The following is a 12,435-nucleotide window of genomic DNA, read 5'->3' as shown; positions in this document are numbered from 1 at the left end:
ATAGGAGAGGGGGGTCTGGAAATATGGATTTTAGGTGGTGGTCTTTTTGCAATAGTGGATGTAGTTTGCGTGTAATTCCTCTAAGCATTTCCAGGTGTGGGTTATATGTGACAACCAGGGGCACCCGATTGTTCTCCTGTTTGGTGTTGTATTTTAATAACTCTGATCTTGGTATTCTGGTGGCCCTGTTGATTTGGTTTTCAACTGTTCTTGGATGGTAAAACTGCCTCAAGAATGTGTTTTTGAGGCCCACAATGTGCTTGTCTCTGTCCACCGAGTCTGAACATATGCGATGGTATCTGATGGCTTGGCTGTAGACAATAGAATTCTTTATGTGTTTCGGATGAAAGCTATTCCACCTTAGGTAGGTATACAGTGATACAGTGATGTCTCAATTTTGTTGTCCTGTATCTTGATGACTGTGTCTAGGAAGTTTATTTCAGAGAAGGAGTAATTGAGCATCAGTTTGATGGTGGGATGGAACTGGTTGAATTGTTCATGGAAGGTTTTCAGCTGTTGTTCAGACCCAGTCCAAATGTTTAGGATATCGTCAATGAAGCGATAGTAGGCCAGAGGCCTGGTGGTGCAGGTGGATAGGAAGTCACTCTTAAGCTTGGCCATGTACTGTGGCGCCATTTTGCTCCACATTGCGGTGCCAGTCTGTTGTAGGTAGATGCAGTCACCAAAAGAGAAGTAATTGTGGGTGAGGATGAATTTTGTGAGTTTCTCCACAGCTTCAGCATTCATACCTTGTTTTTTCCATAAAAAACTGGCAGGCGTTTGCACCGTCCTGGTGTGGGATGTTGGAGTACAAGGATTCTATATCCATGGTGGCCAGGATGGTTCCATCTGGAAGGGGACCTATAGTAGGTAGTTTATTTAATAGGTCTGTAGTATCCTGTAGGTAGCTGGCTGTATCCTTCACTAAAGGTTTGAGGATGCCCTCCACCCATCCAGAGATTTGTTCAGTGAGAGTCCCAACACATGAAATGATCGGTCTCCCTGGGTTCCCAGGTTTGTGCAGTTTTGGAAGCATGTAAAAAGTCCCCGTTCTTGGACTTGTTAGTATGAGGCCGCTTAGGCTTATTGCTCCATCAGATAGGCCGGAGATCACCTTTTTTAGTTTTTTGGAGTATTCCACTGTGGGGTCTGAATCCAACTTGGAGTAGTAGTGCGTGTCATTCAGTTGTCTGTGTGCGTCCTGTATGTAGTCTGATGTGTTCATCATGACTATTGCACCACCCTTGTCCGCTGGCTTAATGATGATGTCTTTATTATTTCTCAGGGATTTTATGGCCCTTCTTTCCTGGGCACTGATGTTAGATGGCAGTGCTTTATTTGTATCCAGTATAGTTGATTTGACCATGTGTCTGAAACAGTCTATGTAATTATCCAAATGGATATTGTGTCCATTGGGAGTAGTCCAATCAGATGTCTCCTTTTTTACTAAGGTTGGACCCTCTATATGAGTAGATTGGGTCTCCTCTGTGTCATCCGTGTCATGAAAATATTCCCTCAGGCGCAGCCTCCTGAAAAAATCCTCCATGTCACTGCACAGTTCTATTTTATCCACGGTTTTTGATGGACAAAATGAGAGCCCCCTGGAGAGTACCCCAAATTCTGCTTCAGTGGGTTCATAAGTAGAGAGATTGATCACACAGCTCGGTGTTTCCAAATCTGAGTGTGAGTGATGGTCCCGTTTATTAGATACTAGAGGGAGGACCCGGCTTCGCACGGGTATATTACATTTTATGTTTGTGTAGTGGCCCCATAAGAATTGTCCAATTTTGCACTGGTGTATTTTGTATGTTGTTTGTGTGTATGTCCATAAGCGTCATGTGATTATGTGTATCTCATTTTGGATGTCAGTGAAAAACCTGTGATCAGTTGTTATGGATACCTGGAGCACAGCTGTATCTAATCCTTCCCCGTGTAGTACTGTGTTTAGATGCAAGTATCCAATCCTTGTTGGTATGGTACTTTGTGCAGATGCACATATCTAATCCTCCCCGTGTGGTATTGTGTGAAGAGGTGCGTATCTAATCCTCCAGTAAGTGAAACTGTGTGCAGACGCGCATATCTAATGACTCTGGCGTGCGGTACTGTGTGCAGATGCGCGTATCTAATACTCTGGCGTGTGGTACTGTGTGCAGATGCACGTATCTAATCCTCCCCTGTGTGGTATTGTGTGAAGAGGCGCGTATCTAATCCTACGGCATGTGGTACTGTGTGCAGACGCGCTTATCTTATCCTCTGGCGTGTGGTACTGTGTGCAGACACATGTATTTAATCCTCCCCTGTGTGGTATTGTGTGTAGACGCACGTATCTAATCCTACGGCATGTGGTACTGTGTGCAGACACGTGTATCTAATCCTACAGCATGTGGTACTGTGTGTAGACGTGCGTATCTAATCCTACGGCATGTGGTACTGTGTGCAGACGCGTGTATCTAATCCTAAGGCATATGGTACTGTGTGTAGATGCGCATATCTAATCCTCCCCCGTGTGGTACTGTGTAAACACGCGTATCTAATCCTCCCCGTGTGATACTGTGTGCTGAGACGCGTATCTAATTCTTTGGCTTGTGGTACTGTGTGCAGAGACATGTATCTAATCCTCCAAAGTGTGGTACTGTGTGCACACACACGTATCTAATCCTCCCCTGTGTGGTATTGTGTGAAGAGGCGCGTATCTAATCCTTTGGCGTGTGGAAATATGTGTAGACGCGCGTATCTAATCCTACTGCATGTGGTACTGTGTGCAGACGCGTGTATCTAATCCTATGACATGTACAACTGTGTGCAGATGCGCGTATCTAATCCTCTGGAATGTGGAAATGTGTGCAGACGCACATATCTAATCCTCTGGAATGTGGAACTGTGTGCAGACGCGTGTATCTAATCCTATGGCGTGTACAAATGTGTGCAGATGCACGTATCTAATCCTCTGGAGTGTGGAACTGTGTGTAGACGCCTGTATCTAATCCTTCGGCATGTGGAACCGTGTGCAGACGCGTGTATCAAATCCTTCAGTGTGTGGAACTGTGTGCAGAAATGCGTATTTAATCCTGTGGTGTGTGGGACTGTGTGGAGACCCGTGTATCTAATCCTCTGGCGTGTGATACTGTGTGCTAATCTGTGTATCTAATCCTCTGGAGTGTGGAACTGTGTGTAGACGCCTGTATCTAATGCCTCAGCATGTGGAACCGTGTGCAGGCGCACGTATCTAATCCTATGGCATGTGGTACTGTGTGCAGAAGTGCGTATTTAATCCTCTGGTGTGTGGGACTGTGTGCAGACCCGTGTATCTAATCCTACGGCGTGTGGAACTGTGTGTAGACGCGCGTATCCAATCCCCCGGCATGTGGTACTGTGTGCAGATGCGCGTATCTAATCCTATGGCATGTGGTACTGTGTGTAGACGTGCATATCTAATCCTCCCCCGTGTGGTACTGTGTGCAGACGCGCATATCTAATCCTCCCCCGTGTGATACTGTGTGCTGAGACGCGTATCTAATTCTCTGGCTTGTGGTACTGTGTGCAGAGGCATGTATCTAATCCTCCAAAGTGTGGTACTGTGTGCACACACACGTATCTAATCCTCCCCTGTGTGGTATTGTGTGAAGAGGCGTGTATCTAATCCTTCGGCGTGAGGAACTTTGTGTAGACGCACGTATCTAATCTTCTGGAGTGTGGAACTGTGTGTAGACGCGTGTATCTAATTCTACGGCATGTGGTACTGTGTGTAGATGTGTGTATCTAATCCTATGGCATGTGGTACTGTGTGCAGACACGTGTATCTAATCCTATGGCGTGTACAACTGTGTGAAGACACGTGTATCTAATCCTCCCCTGTGTGGTATTGTGTGAAGAGGCGCGTATCTAATCCTACGGCGTGTGGAACTGTGTGTAGACGCGTGTATCCAATCCCCCGGCATGTGGTACTGTGTGCAGATGCGTGTATCTAATCCTATGGCATGTGGTACTGTGTGTAGACACGCGTATCTAATCCTCCCCCGTGTGGTACTGTGTGCAGACGTGCATAGCTAATCCTTTGGCGTGTGGAACTATGTGTAGATGCGCGTATCTAATCCTACTGCATGTGGTACTGTGTGCAGACGCGTGTATCTAATCCTATGGCATGTACAACTGTGTGCAGATGCGCGTATCTAATCCTCTGGAATGTGGAAATGTGTGCAGACGCACATATCTAATCCTCTGGAATGTGGAACTGTGTGCAGACGCGTGTATCTAATCCTATGGCGTGTACAAATGTGTGCAGACGCACGTATCTAATCCTCTGGAGTGTGGAACTGTGTGTAGACGCCTGTATTTAATCCTTCGGCATGTGAAACCGTGTGCAGATGCACGTATCAAATCCTTCAGTGTGTGGAACTGTGTGCAGAAATGCGTATTTAATCCTCTGGTGTGTGGGAGTGTGTGCAGACGTGTGTATCTAATCCTCTGGCGTGTGATACTGTGTGCTGATCTGTGTATGTAATCCTCTGATGCGTGTATCTCAGTTTGGATATCAGTGTTGTATTGTGCATGTGGAGTGACCGTGTGTATTGCAGTTGGAATATGAGTGAAAGTCTTGCAGGTTTGTATTGGCTAAGGGGGGAGGGGCACTGTATTTGGAATGCTGTATCTCAGCAACGGTATGTCCGAGCGAGTTGGAGTCTCATCTTAAACCTTCCCTGATATCAGAAGTATGTCTGTACCAAATTTGGTGAAGATTAGAGATGAGCGAACAGTGTTCTATCGAACTCATGTTCGATCGGATATTAGGCTGTTCGGCATGTTCGAATCGAATCGAACACCGCGTGGTAAAGTTCGCCATTACTCGATTCCCCTCCCACCTTCCCTGGCGCCTTTTTTGCTCCAATAACAGCGCAGGGTAGGTGGGACAGGAACTACGACACCGGTGACGTTGAGAAAAGTAGGCAAAACCCATTGGCTGCCGAAAACATGTGACCTCTAATTTAAAAGAACAGCGCCGCCCAGGTTCGCGTCATTCTGAGCTTGCAATTCACCGAGGACGGAGGTTTCCGTCCAGCTAGCTAGGGCTTAGATTCTGGGTAGGCAGGGACAGGCTAGGATAGGAAGGAGAAGACAACCACAACAGCTCTTGTAAGAGCTAAATTCCAGGGAGAAGCTTGTCAGTGTAAAGTGGCACTGACGGGCTCGATCGCCGCAACCCAGCTTTCCCAGGATCCTGAATGGAATACACTGTCAGTGTATTCCCGTATACCCGATATATACCCCGATACCCGTTCCAACGGTGTGCCCCCCCACCTTCACCCCAGAAATACCCTGCAAGTCCCCTAGCAATAGAATTGGGGCTATATACACCCACAATTTTTACTACTGGTATACAGTGCCATTGTCTGACTGGGAATTCAAAGAATATATTGGGAATACAAATACCCTCATTTCTTGCTACTGCCATATAGTGCCAGTTTCTGACTGGTAATTCAAAGAATATATTGGGGTTACGTGCACCCACAATTTTTACTACTGGTATACAGTGCCATTGTCTGACTGGGAATTCAAAGAATATATTGGGAATACAAATACCCTCATTTCTTGCTACTGCCATATAGTGCCAGTGTCTGACTGGGAATTCAAAGAATATATTGGGGTTACGTGCACCCACAATTTTTACTACTGGTATACAGTGCCATTGTCTGACTGGGAATTCAAAGAATATATTGGGAATACAAATACCCTCATTTCTTGCTACTGCCATATAGTGCCAGTGTCTGACTGGGAATTCAAAGAATATATTGGGGTTACGTGCACCCACAATTTTTACTACTGGTATACAGTGCCATTGTCTGACTGGGAATTCAAAGAATATATTGGGAATACAAATACCCTCATTTCTTGCTACTGCCATATAGTGCCAGTGTCTGACTGGGAATTCAAAGAATATATTGGGGTTACGTGCACCCACAATTTTTACTACTGGTATACAGTGCCATTGTCTGACTGGGAATTCAAAGAATATATTGGGAATACAAATACCCTCATTTCTTGCTACTGCCATATAGTGCCAGTGTCTGACTGGGAATTCAAAGAATATATTGGGGTTACGTGCACCCACAATTTTTACTACTGGTATACAGTGCCATTGTCTGACTGGGAATTCAAAGAATATATTGGGGTTATAAATACCCTCATTTCTTGCTACTGCCATATAGTGCCAGTTTCTGACTGGTAATTCAAAGAATATATTGTGGTTACGTGCACCCACAATTTTTACTACTGGTATACAGTGCCATTGTCTGACTGGGAATTCAAAGAATATATTGGGAATACAAATACCCTCATTTCTTGCTACTGCCATATAGTGCCAGTGTCTGACTGGGAATTCAAAGAATATATTGGGGTTACGTGCACCCACAATTTTTACTACTGGTATACAGTGCCATTGTCTGACTGGGAATTCAAAGAATATATTGGGAATACAAATACCCTCATTTCTTGCTACTGCCATATAGTGCCAGTTTCTGACTGGTAATTCAAAGAATATATTGGGGTTACGTGCACCCACAATTTTTACTACTGGTATACAGTGCCATTGTCTGACTGGGAATTCAAAGAATATATTGGGAATACAAATACCCTCATTTCTTGCTACTGCCATATAGTGCCAGTTTCTGACTGGTAATTCAAAGAATATATTGGGGTTACGTGCACCCACAATTTTTACTACTGGTATACAGTGCCATTGTCTGACTGGGAATTCAAAGAATATATTGGGAATACAAATACCCTCATTTCTTGCTACTGCCATATAGTGCCAGTGTCTGACTGGGAATTCAAAGAATATATTGGGGTTACGTGCACCCACAATTTTTACTACTGGTATACAGTGCCATTGTCTGACTGGGAATTCAAAGAATATATTGGGGTTATAAATACCCTCATTTCTTGCTACTGCCATATAGTGCCAGTTTCTGACTGGTAATTCAAAGAATATATTGTGGTTACGTGCACCCACAATTTTTACTACTGGTATACAGTGCCATTGTCTGACTGGGAATTCAAAGAATATATTGGGAATACAAATACCCTCATTTCTTGCTACTGCCATATAGTGCCAGTTTCTGACTGGTAATTCAAAGAATATATTGGGGTTACGTGCACCCACAATTTTTACTACTGGTATACAGTGCCATTGTCTGACTGGGAATTCAAAGAATATATTGGGAATACAAATACCCTCATTTCTTGCTACTGCCATATAGTGCCAGTGTCTGACTGGGAATTCAAAGAATATATTGGGGTTACGTGCACCCACAATTTTTACTACTGGTATACAGTGCCATTGTCTGACTGGGAATTCAAAGAATATATTGGGGTTATAAATACCCTCATTTCTTGCTACTGCCATATAGTGCCAGTTTCTGACTGGTAATTCAAAGAATATATTGGGGTTACGTGCACCCACAATTTTTACTACTGGTATACAGTGCCATTGTCTGACTGGGAATTCAAAGAATATATTGGGAATACAAATACCCTCATTTCTTGCTACTGCCATATAGTGCCAGTGTCTGACTGGGAATTCAAAGAATATATTGGGGTTACGTGCACCCACAATTTTTACTACTGGTATACAGTGCCATTGTCTGACTGGGAATTCAAAGAATATATTGGGGTTATAAATACCCTCATTTCTTGCTACTGCCATATAGTGCCAGTTTCTGACTGGTAATTCAAAGAATATATTGTGGTTACGTGCACCCACAATTTTTACTACTGGTATACAGTGCCATTGTCTGATTGGGAATTCAAAGAATATATTGGGAATACAAATACCCTCATTTCTTGCTACTGCCATATAGTGCCAGTGTCTGACTGGGAATTCAAAGAATATATTGGGGTTACGTGCACCCACAATTTTTACTACTGGTATACAGTGCCATTGTCTGACTGGGAATTCAAAGAATATATTGGGAATACAAATACCCTCATTTCTTGCTACTGCCATATAGTGCCAGTTTCTGACTGGTAATTCAAAGAATATATTGGGGTTACGTGCACCCACAATTTTTACTACTGGTATACAGTGCCATTGTCTGACTGGGAATTCAAAGAATATATTGGGAATACAAATACCCTCATTTCTTGCTACTGCCATATAGTGCCAGTTTCTGACTGGTAATTCAAAGAATATATTGTGGTTACGTGCACCCACAATTTTTACTACTGGTATACAGTGCCATTGTCTGACTGGGAATTCAAAGAATATATTGGGAATACAAATACCCTCATTTCTTGCTACTGCCATATAGTGCCAGTTTCTGACTGGTAATTCAAAGAATATATTGGGGTTACGTGCACCCACAATTTTTACTACTGGTATACAGTGCCATTGTCTGACTGGGAATTCAAAGAATATATTGGGAATACAAATACCCTCATTTCTTGCTACTGCCATATAGTGCCAGTGTCTGACTGGGAATTCAAAGAATATATTGGGGTTACGTGCACCCACAATTTTTACTACTGGTATACAGTGCCATTGTCTGACTGGGAATTCAAAGAATATATTGGGGTTATAAATACCCTCATTTCTTGCTACTGCCATATAGTGCCAGTTTCTGACTGGTAATTCAAAGAATATATTGTGTTTACGTGCACCCACAATTTTTACTACTGGTATACAGTGCCATTGTCTGACTGGGAATTCAAAGAATATATTGGGAATACAAATACCCTCATTTCTTGCTACTGCCATATAGTGCCAGTGTCTGACTGGGAATTTAAAGAATATATTGGGGTTACGTGCACCCACAATTTTTACTACTGGTATACAGTGCCATTGTCTGACTGGGAATTCAAAGAATATATTGGGAATACAAATACCCTCATTTCTTGCTACTGCCATATAGTGCCAGTTTCTGACTGGTAATTCAAAGAATATATTGGGGTTACGTGCACCCACAATTTTTACTACTGGTATACAGTGCCAATTTCTAACTAGGAATTCAAAATGCGCAAGGCTCCCGGAAAGGGACGTGGACGAGGCCGTGGGCGAGGTCGGGGGAATGGTTCTGGGGAGCAAGGTAGCAGTGAAGCCACAGGGCGTCCCGTGCCTACTCCTGTGGGGCAGCAAGCATTGCGCCACTCCACAGTGCCAGGGTTGCTTGCCACATTAACTAAACTGCAGGGTACAAACCTTAGTAGGCCCGAGAACCAGGAACAGGTCTTGCAATGGCTGTCAGAGAACGCTTACAGCACATTGTCCAGCAGCCAGTCAGACTCTGCCTCCTCTCCTCCTATTACCCAACAGTCTTGTCTTCCTTCCTCCCAAAATTCCGAAGCTTTACAGAACAATAACCCAAACTGTCCCTGCTCCCCAGAGCTGTTCTCCGCTCCTTTCATTGTCCCTCAACCTGCCTCTCCACGTCACGATTCCACGAACCTAACAGAGGAGCATCTGTGTCCAGATGCTCAAACACTAGAGTCTCCTCCATCTCCGTTCGATTTGGTGGTGGATGACCAGCAACCCACCCTCATCGACGATGATGTGACGCAGTTGCCGTCAGGGCATCCAGTTGACCGGCGCATTGTGCGGGAGGAGGAGATGAGACAGGAGTTGGAAGAGGAAGTGGTGGATGATGAGGACACTGACCCGACCTGGACAGGGGGGATGTCAAGCGGGGAAAGTAGTGTGGATGTTGAGGCAGGTGCAGCACCAAAAAGGGTAGCTAGAGGCAGAGGCAGAGGTCAGCAGCTTAGGCGAAGCCAGGCCACACCCGGAATCTCCCAAGATGTTCCAGTTCGTACCCAGCCCCGAAAAACTCCCACCTCGAGGGCACGTTTCTCGAAGGTGTGGAGTTTTTTCAAGGAATGCGCCGAGGACAGATATAGTGTTGTCTGCACAATTTGCCTCTCGAAATTGATTAGGGGCTCTGAGAAGAGCAACCTGTCCACCACTTCAATGCGCCGTCATTTGGAATCCAAGCACTGGAATCAGTGGCAGGCAGCAACGGCAGGACAAAGGCCGCCTGCCGTTCACGCCACTGCCACTGCCTCTGCCACTGCCTCTGCCTCTGCCACTGCCACTGCTGACTGTGCTGGTGATGCACTCCAGAGGACGAGCCAGGACACCACTTCATCTGCCTCCGCCACTTTGTTGACTTCTACCTCATCCTCCCCTGGTCCTGTCTTATCTCCTTCTCCTGCACCATCAAAGGCACCATCAGGCGTTTCTTTACAACAACCCACCATCTCTCAGACATTGGAGCGACGGCAGAAATACACTGCTAACCACCCACACGCGCAAGCCTTGAACGCCAACATCGCTAAACTGCTGGCCCAGGAGATGTTGGCGTTCCGGCTTGTTGAAACTCCCGCCTTCCTGGACCTGATGGCAACTGCGGCACCTCGCTATGCCGTCCCTAGCCGTCACTACTTCTCCCGGTGTGCCGTCCCCGCCTTGCACCAGCACGTGTCACTCAACATCAGGCGGGCCCTTAGTTCCGCGCTTTGCACAAAGGTCCACTTGACCACCGACGCATGGACAAGTGCATGCGGACAGGGACGCTACATTTCACTGACGGCACACTGGGTGAATGTAGTTGAGGCTGGGACTGCTTCCCAAACTGGCCCGGTGTACCTCGTCTCCCCGCCTAACATTCCTGGCAGGGACACGAGAAGAACACCCCCCTCCTCCTCCTCCTCTACCGCCTCCTCCTCCGCCACCGCCTCCTCCTCCGCCACCGCCTCCTCCTCCGCTGTTAGATTGACCCCAGCTACGAGTTGGAAACGTTGCAGCACTGGCGTTGGTAGACGTCAGCAGGCTGTGCTGAAGCTGATCAGCTTGGGGGACAGACAGCACACTGCCTCCGAGGTGAGGGATGCCCTCCTCGATGAGACGGCAATATGGTTTGAGCCGCTGCACCTGGGCCCAGGCATGGTCGTTTGTGATAACGGCCGGAACCTGGTAGCAGCTCTGGAGCTTGCCGGACTCCAACATGTTCCATGCCTGGCCCACGTCTTCAACCTAGTGGTGCAACGTTTCCTAAAGAGCTACCCCAATGTTCCAGAGCTACTGGTGAAAGTGCGGCGCATGTGCGCCCACTTTCGCAAGTCGACAGCACCCGCTGCTAGCTTAAAATCTCTCCAGCAATGCCTGCATGTGCCACAACACCGGCTTTTGTGCGACGTCCCCACACGCTGGAACTCAACGTTTCAGATGTTGAATAGAGTGGTTGAGCAGCAGAGACCTTTGATGGAATACCAGCTACAAAACCCTAGGGTGCCACAAAGTCAGCTGCCTCAGTTTCACATCCATGAGTGGCCATGGATGAGACCTTTGTGACATCCTACGGGTCTTTGAGGAGTCCACAAGGAGGGTGAGCTCTGAGGATGCGATGGTGAGCCTTACAATCCCGCTCTTGTGTGTTCTGAGAGAATCCCTGATTGACATCAGGGATAACTCAGATCACACAGAGGAGTTAGGGATAGCATCCGATCCGTCACAGCTGGAGAGTAGGTCCACACATCTGTCCGCTTCACTGCGTTTAATGGAGGAGGAGGAGGAGGAGGAGGAGGAGGAGGAGGAAGAAGAGTTGTCTGATGATGTGATGGTGATACAGGAGGCTTCCGGGCAACTTCGAATCGTCCCATTGTTGCAGCGCGGATGGGTAGACATGGAGGATGAGGAGGAAATGGAGATTGAACTTTCCGGTGGGGCCAGAGGAGTCATGCCAACTAACACTGTGGCAGACATGGCTGAGTTCATGTTGGGGTGCTTTACAACCGACAAGCGTATTGTCAAAATCATGGAGGACAACCAGTACTGGATCTTTGCTATCCTTGACCCCCGGTATAAAAACAACATCTCGTCTTTTATTCCGGTAGAGGGGAGGGCCAATCGCATCAATGCTTGCCACAGGCAATTGGTGCAGAATATGATGGAGATGTTTCCAGCATGTGACGTTGGCGGCAGGGAGGGCAGTTCCTCCAGTAGGCAACCAAGTTCTCACCGGTCCACACAAACGAGGGGCACACTGTCTAAGGTCTGGGACACCTTGATGGCACCCCCTCGCCAAAGTGCCGCCACGGAGGGTCCTAGTGTCACCAGGCGTGAGAAGTATAGGCGCATGTTGCGGGAATACCTTTCCGACCACAGCCCTGTCCTCTCCGACCCCTCTGCGCCCTACACGTATTGGGTGTCGAAGTTGGACCTGTGGCTTGAACTTGCCCTATATGCCTTGGAGGTGCTGTCCTGTCCTACCGCCAGCGTCCTATCTGAGAGGGTGTTCAGTGCAGCCGGTGGCATCATCACTGACAAGCGCACCCGTCTGTCAGCTGAGAGTGCCGACCGGCTCACTTTGATAAAAATGAACCACCACTGGATAGAGCCTTCATTTTTGTGCCCACCTGTGTAAAGCACCCCAACATGAAACTCCATGT

This window comes from Leptodactylus fuscus, chromosome 4, assembly GCF_031893055.1.
Source record: "Leptodactylus fuscus isolate aLepFus1 chromosome 4, aLepFus1.hap2, whole genome shotgun sequence".
In the NCBI taxonomy this organism is placed as follows: domain Eukaryota; kingdom Metazoa; phylum Chordata; class Amphibia; order Anura; family Leptodactylidae; genus Leptodactylus; species Leptodactylus fuscus.
The sequence above is the reverse complement of the archived record's forward strand: the minus strand, read 5'-3'. Positions refer to the sequence as shown.